This window comes from Cornus florida, unplaced genomic scaffold, assembly GCF_030987335.1.
Source record: "Cornus florida cultivar Cherokee Brave unplaced genomic scaffold, ASM3098733v1 CherokeeBrave_3.0.0_Hap2_Chr05, whole genome shotgun sequence".
Taxonomy (NCBI): Eukaryota; Viridiplantae; Streptophyta; class Magnoliopsida; order Cornales; family Cornaceae; genus Cornus; species Cornus florida.
This window is the reverse complement of record NW_026775575.1, coordinates 61,975,550-61,984,045: the sequence shown is the minus strand read 5'-3', so window position 1 is coordinate 61,984,045 and position 8,496 is coordinate 61,975,550.

Here is an 8,496-nt window from a genome sequence, read left to right as displayed (position 1 = left end):
CTCAGGCAATTGAAAGGAGCGAAGCTTGGAAATTGAAAGAATTGTTTCCCATGAGTGCTAAAGTTAACGTCGATAGCTAGACGCACCGAGATCAGGTTAGTCCTTATCACCCTATACCATGTCTCTCTAGAGAGTCATGTTTCCCCAAATAGGATAATTCTTTTAAAAGCGGGGGACGAAGAGCTTGAAGACAAAAGTGGAAAAGAGGTAACGGAAAGACCTCAACCCACTCTTCATCCTCAATGAAGAACTTTGGATTATGGGCCTTATTTGGATTATGGAAAGATGGATTAGGTGAGAGTGCACCAAGCAAAGACTGATGAAGTGTCATATTGAGCACGGGAATGCTCGACAAGTTATCCTTCAAACTTTCAACATCCTCCTCGCACTTATCCGGCGGTTCGGGCTCAACAGCCTGAGATAACTCAAGTGAGGGAATGGGATGAGATACAAGCTCCCAAGAGAGGGATGCATTTGATGTTACCCAAGGAAGAGAATGAATAAGTGGAGGAATTTCAAACAAAGAATTTACCTCTAGAATAGAATTGTCAACATCAAAATCCTCATAATTGAAATGAGCTAAGCAAGCTTTTAGAGGATCCTCCATTAAAGGAGGTGCATCAAGCAAGGGATTATGTAGGGGCTGTGCTGGATTTTTATAGGATACAATCTCATCATCATTAATTTCCTCATTTTGAACCAAAAATTCTTCAATTTTTTGTGTTTACAATTTGATCTTCACCCACTATTTCTTCATTTTCACATGCGGCAACCACTTGAACATTCTCGTGATGAAAATTACTAGAAGTAAACTCATCATTCATAGAATTCTCTTTTGGATTGACCACAAGTTCAATTGGAAATTCTTCTTCCTTTTCCTGATTTAGAACATCAACCATTTGTTGAATTTGGGCTATTTGGTCATCTAAATCAACTCTAGATTGGGAATGAGAATAGGCAGTGGATTGCATGCTAACAATGTCATCCAACATTTACTTGTTGGACTCCATCATTTGCGTATGCATAGACTATATCATTTGTTCGTTGGCAGCTATTAACTCATCCAATGGAGACAGAAGAAAAGGAGAAGAAGAGGGCTGGAAATAATGATCATTGGGTTGAAAATTGGAGTGAAAATGTTGCCCAAGAGATTGTGGGGCTGAATTTCCTATGTCAAGCCACAAGAAGTTTTGATGATCTCCTGAACCCGAGTTATAACCATTGAAGTATGGATCACTACCCGGTTCAAAGAAATTTTCATTTCGTTGCTCTAGATAGAAGTCCGAGAATTGTCTCGTTGGAAGACATTCTCTTGTATGATGTGTATGACTAGAGCAAAAGGCACAAAACTCATGTGGTGTGAAGAATTGAGTTGAGAGATAATTATTCTCCATCTAGGAGTAATTCTACAACACACAAAGCAATCAACACAACACTTCATCACCATAACCTCCACATATGATATTCCTTTTCTCCTCAATTATCAAGACAAAAATTAAATTGGCCACGACAAGGACCGATGCTTGAACACGAAATTTAAACAGGATAAGAGCCTCAACAAGGGCTTCATAACTAAACTAAAACTAAATTTAACACATGCACAATATTCACAACTCGAAACTAGAAGTCATGAGACTTACCTGGGGTCCTCTAGACTTACAATTTGCTAGCATTCCCATGGCGAGCTTCGAGTCCCTAGAATCTAACAACACTTAAAACACAAAGATGGTCAAAACACACAAGGAATATTCACAAGACACAATATTCACAATCAAACTAAAATTAACCCTAAACTTTGGTTGCTAAACCCTTTGCAGTCCCCGGCAACGGCACCAAAAATTGATCGGTTGATCAACTATACATCAACCTTCGCAATAGCACGAATCATTATAAAATAGGGCTATTGGTCGGGTAAGTCGAACCACTGGGACTGCGCTAGTCTTACGGCAACCTTAGTGTCTAGAATCTTTCTAGAATGATGAAGGGTTTATAAAGGTTTTATTGTTTGTCACTTAAGCTAAGAATATTGAAATTGCATAAATTAGAAACTTGCAAGAATTAAAAAGAGATGAAATACAAGTAGAGAAAAACTAGGGAAATGAATCCGCTCCAACCCTATACACATTCTAGATTGAGATTAAATTGGGAAAATCAACATAAATGATTGTCATGACACATAACAACCCTTGGTTGCTATACTATCCTCAAGAGGTTCATTAAATCAAAAACAAGAATAATCCATCAAAGATTCACATGCTTGAACTACCTAAACTAGGGTGTAGTCTTCAACATGCTCCCTAAGCCAAAGATTATCAAGCCCTTAATTAAATGATGAGAGCACACAAAGTTAAGAATCAAGTATAAACCATCAAAAGGCATCCTAAGCAATGATTTATCAAAGTTCTCAAACTCCATGCCATTAAAACCATTCCATGATCTAACTTCCATTGTCACTATGGAAATGCAAGCAATGTGATTAGGAAGAGAAACCATCTAAGACAAGATGAATAGCTCAAAATAATCATGTATAGACATTAGAATTCATTACAACACATATGATGCTCTAGATCATAAAATCACCAACAATAATACATTGAAATCCCAAAAGTAAAATCTACACTAGAACATGCTTACAAGGGAGGGGCTTCATCACCTCCCTAGAAAAGATTTAGTTACCCATAGGAGCAATGGAAGAAGGAAGAAGCTTGAAGACCTCCTCCATTTTCGTGCTCCCTTCTTCAAGCTTGAAGAACTCTATCTCCTTGCTCTCTTCTCTCCCCAAAATCTGATCCAAACTAGCTTAGGAGATGTGTGGCTCTTATCCCTCTTATCTACCACCAAACTAGGCTCTCTCTCCTCCCCCTAGGAACATCTCCAACCACCTCATAAAGAAGGAAATCAAAAAAATGAAGGAACCAAGAAACAAGTGGCTGAAATAGTGATTTTTTGGAGACAAACTGCCCTAAATTCGAGTGCTCGAATTTGGGCCTTGAGCACTCGAAAATTGGGCAGAATGCCTATTCTCCATTTGCTCCGCCCGGACCTACTTTGATGAAATGGCCATAACTTTGCGCTCCAAACTCCGAATGATGAACCGTTTGAAGATTTGGAGAGCTAATTTAGAGCTTTCAATACTTCATGTTTTGGTGGAGATCAAATTCTCAAGGATGGTTGGTCGAAAATGAAGATCAAGGCAGAATTTCATTGCTGCCAAGCAGTTCTATGCACCTCTGGTAACAAGGCCATAACACTCTTCTCCAAGCTCTGAATGACAAACCGTTTGAAGATTTAGAAATTTAATTCAGAGCTCTAAATCTTTCATGTTATGATAGAAGTCCAGTTCTTGAGTTTTCTAGGTCGAAAATGGCGACGAAAGTCAGGTTCCACTGCCGCCAAGCTTCAGCATTGTGCCTTTGCATTCAAAATTTCAACAAAACATCATTCTTGCTTCTTTTAAGCCAATGAACCTGAAAATAAACAAAAATGCACAAATGAAGGTAATATACATAATAAAATCAAATAATAGACTTAACTAATGCAATTTAGGGCGCTTGAATATGCAATATTCGGCGCTTATCACTCATACAAGCCCCAAGGAAATGTCTAGCCAATCATGGAGGAGGTGGGTGTGATCTTGGAACCCTCAATGGCAAGCTCCAAACATGGCTCCATCTTCTTCTTCCTATTCTTTGAAGCTCTGGAGAGAGAATGTGTGTGGATCTAGAGATGGGATCTTTAGATGTGCATCCACTTCCCTCTTTTCTTCTAACCCTAATCTCTAACTTTCTAGAAAGAGAAAGCTACAACAATATAGAAATTACATCTCTCTACAAAAATGGTTGAATCCCTCTTATATACAAGGCTTTGGGAGCCCAAAAATGTGAGAACTCGGCCCTAGAATCTCCCCTTTAAAGCACAGCCTGAGTTGGTTCGAAATGAGCTTCAGATCTGCTTTTTAATAACTTTCGCGAACAGTTCGATCGATCAGACTTTTCTTTTATCGATCAGGGTTCGATCGATCTTGGTGTGATCGATCAGGAATTCGATCGATCAGGGTTCGAATGATCAGACTTGGCAGATTTTCAGTATCAGCCTCCTTTTGCTCCAGATCAGCCTCCATTTGTTCCAAATTCTCACAAAGACTTAGTTTGACTCCAACAAGGCCTTAAGAAACCTTTTTTAGCTCGTTTTAACTTTATTGACCTAAAAAAGGAAATAACACGAAATTAGTCTAAAACGAAAAAATAAAATAGATAAAGGTCCTAGAACACTCAAGCTTAAGGGGTTTAAAAGCACACTTTTCAGCGCTCATCACATCCCCAAACTTAAATTTTGCTAATCCCTAGCAATGAACTACAAAGTGAAGGAATGAAATGAATAACTAATCAACTATGAACTAGAAAGCAATAAATGGATAATGCCCTTTTCGTAGGGAACACGATTACATTTAGCACATGCAACAAGCCTTTCAAACACCTAGGTTACCCCTAGTAGACAAGTGAAGTCTCGTGAAGGTTTCCAGAAATGATACCCACAAACATTAAGCTCATTCTCACTAAAGAGGTACCAATATTGCAAACAAGCATTGGGAGAAAACTACCTCAAGTGTGCACTTTTTCAACCCTTTCAACGCAATCTCCCAAAATCTTAACATTAAGCAAGCTAGTATGGTCCTCCACACATCAAGAAAATGATCTTGCAAATTAAAATAACTCTAGAATCCTTTTTGAGTAGACCGACATCAAATATGTTGCTATCTAAGCCAACTAAAGAAATGATCACATCCTTACCCTCAAACTAGCACACAAATCTAGTACCGATTATCATGACAAAGAGTGGACCTTTTATGAAAGCTTTATTGATCTAGGTGCGCTTATTCTTTTCACTCGATTTTTTTTTGTTTCCTATCCCTAAGGATCAAAAATGGAAGCATAGTGCAATGTGTTGATCTATTAACCTTTCTAGCAATCCATAAGGTCGAGCGTTAGGTCAATGACTCCCAAACCAGACGGCTTTAAGGCACTAGATGTTCAAACAACCCTAAGGACTTATAAGCTCAAATCAACTAGGCTACAAATCAAAGCAACTTCCATCTAATCATTTCCCACTTCTCACCTTTTGGAAGAAGTGCTCACTTTTTTATTGCTTTTGCAACTTTCTTTCTTTTCTTTTCTTTTCTTTTTTTTTTTTTTTTAAGTTTAATTATTAACCTAGAGTTTGGGCCCTCCACCTTTCGGCGCGAGAAATTCAGTGCATGATGAGGCTAGAATCCCGGCTACCCAATGAAGAGGGTTTGTTATCTACCTTTATCGAGAATGAAAGCTTTCAATGCACTACTAGCCCAATTAAGATATAACCAATTCAATAATCAACAAATCATATACCCCACAAATAAATGATAGTGTGCGCCTATGCTAGTGTAGAATCCTAAATTGAATCTCAAAACAATCACAAAATCAGGATGACGTGGACCACAAATGCAAACAAGATATCGATCTTTCGAAAAATTTACTACTAAATGACATCCACAAAGCATACAAGGAGTATTGGACTCTCAAGTCAAGCAATTTTTAAATTTTAAGCAATATAGTCCTTAAAAGATCAGAATCATAGCTAGAATGGATCCCAAATCTCAATCATGCAATTAAGTGTCAAACTTAAGTAGAATGCAACAAAGTCATCTTACCCCCAAACTTAAACCACACATTGTCCTAAATGTGCAATGAGAACAATGGAAAAGATGGAGAAAGTATACCATGGTAGCGAAAACATAAAGCCCGACAATGATCCAATATAAAAAGGGTCTCCCCTAAACTTGGAATCAATAACCTATATGAATAACCACAGTAGCAAACTCACATCAAATATCAAATGGGATAAGAATAATCATGCATTCTAAGGCAATATAACACAAGATGAAAGAGAGATATGAGATCAAGCCCTAGCTAAAACATAAATGTAGCATGACTACACAAAAGGGCACAACGGTGAAAATTTTTTGTATTTTTCTTTTTGTGAAAGCAAGTATATACAAAATGCAAGAAAAACAAAGAATAAAATGCATGAACAAAATGCAAAAAGAAACATAACGAAGGCAAAATGCAATAAAATAATATGTACAATGCAAGAAATGAAAAACAAAAGGTAAGAAAGGATGCAAGAACAAAAAAAAAATGAAAATAAAAATAAAAACTCTTTTTTTTTTTGTATGACATAACAAGTATGTACACACACAGAGTAAAATGTAAAAAAATAAAAATACAATAAATGAAAATGCAATGAAATAAAGAATGTAAATTTTTTTTTTTTTTTTAAAGAGAAAAGTAACTAAATAAGATAAAAGAAAATGAAAAAAGTAAAATAAAATAAAATAAAAATAGAAAGAAGAAAAGTCAAAAAGTCAAAGGGGTAAAGCTGTGATCGATCTAAGGATGATCGATCGAAACTCGATCGATCCAAGATGTGAAAACCTGCAGACAATTTCGAACGATACACAGCGATCTAAAATATGCAAAGATTCAAAAAATTTCTAAGTATAGAACTGAGTCAATCGAAGGGATAACTGGATCGATCGAGAAATAATTGGATCGATCTGGAATAAAGTTCGCACGATACACAGAGAGCTGATTTCTACAGAGAATTGACTGCATAGAGGTTCGATCGATCAAAGTGACACTTGTGATCGATCGAACTGGCACCAAATGCCTCATTTTGAGATGAAAGTGCATAAAATCATGTACTAGGCCCCAATGATGGCAACAAGAATAGAGATTGAAAAATGGATGGAAGAATGTATACAAGAACAAAAAATAAAAAGAATTGAGGGAGGAATATAGTTTTGAAACTCTACAAATACTAGTGTTTAACGTCTCTAGTAAGACGTTAGGTCAACTCACTAATCAAAAGAATCAAAAACTAGATAGAAGACATCCTTATTGATCCTCTTTTCACTTTTCTCATTTGATGCCTCACTTATTACAATGAAATCATCCTCCAAAACAATGACTTGAAAAGAAATGAAAGAGATGATATTGTTCCTTTCATCCACGATCTTGAAAATAAAATCAATCATGGTTGGTCTTGCCTCTTTGTTGTGTTCTTGAAACACATTCAAAGGATCATTAATTTTGATAATTGGAGAGGCATTGTGTTTCAAAGACTCATTTGGAATATCAAGAAACACCTTCTCTTCATCCATTTTCTTTTCCTCAAAAATAACCATCTCCCCACCTTCCAAGTTAGCTAAAGAGTCCATTAGAGAGTTCATTTCATTGTTGGAGCTTTCAAGGTCAACACCTTAATTTTTATATATTTCAAAAAGGCATGTCTCAAGAGGGTCTTTGGAGATAATAAAAAGAAAGTTCTCTTCAACAAGTTCCTCCTCCTCTTCTCCTACGTCTATCATGGTCAACATCTCCTCACTCTCTAAAGTATCAAAGGCCGAGATAAAATCATGATCAAAACAAGGAAAGTCCTTATTAATCATGTTATGCTCTTTTGGATTAGCCATTGGTGGACTCATTAACTCCTCAAATTGCTCATTTGCTACTTCTTCCTCACTCTCCTCATCCTCATCTATATAAATTGAAGTTCTTGCCATTTTTTCATTTGTCTCTTCCTCCTCCTCTTGACAAGAAAGAGTACTTGCAATTTGCTCAACTTGAGCTTCAAGCTTGGCTAAAATTTGAGGAGGATAGTGAGAATAGTCAAGTCCATAATCAGATGATGCATGTTGAAATGAATTGAACTCAACCTCATAAGGATCAAAATATGGTGGAGGGACATAAGGTGAAGGGAAGTAATTTTCCCCCAAACTTGGATCAAACAATGGCTCCATCCACATTTAAAATCCAAATGCCACAAATAATGGCCTTCACACGGGCCGATGCTTAGACAAAAATTTAAGCAATATAGTGAGCCTCAACAAGGGCTATCACAAGCATGCAAAGAAGTAAAACAATTAAACTACTAGATTTTCAAGAAATGCTCACAAAGGTCCTTAAGCAACTTCAAATTCTAATGTTAGCTTCAAGCTCCAATGACTGCTTCAAGTTCCAAAGTTTACATTTCTTGTAGTCAAGTACCTAGTTGAGCAAATAATATCAAGAGTAAGAAAAGAATATACAATGGAAAATAAAATAAAATTAGAAACAATCAAATGAGCACTATTGTCTAGTCTAATCCCAACAAAACCGTTAATCCCCGGCAACGGCGCCAAAATTTGACGAGGCCATTTGTATACGCCAAAATAATGTAGTGAATGTGCGGTTCAAGAAAAGCCTTTTAGGTCAAGTTTAAATTTATAAAAACAACTACCACCACTACTACTAACGTAGCAAGAGTGAGTAGGGATCGTCCCAAGGGATTATACATGTTGGAATTTAATTTCTACTTTAATGTACCAATTGATTACAAAGAGAGAGATTGGTTGATTAAACAAAGATGCAAGGAAATTAAAATCTAATTAAAATAAACTAAGTGGAGATAGGAATTTAA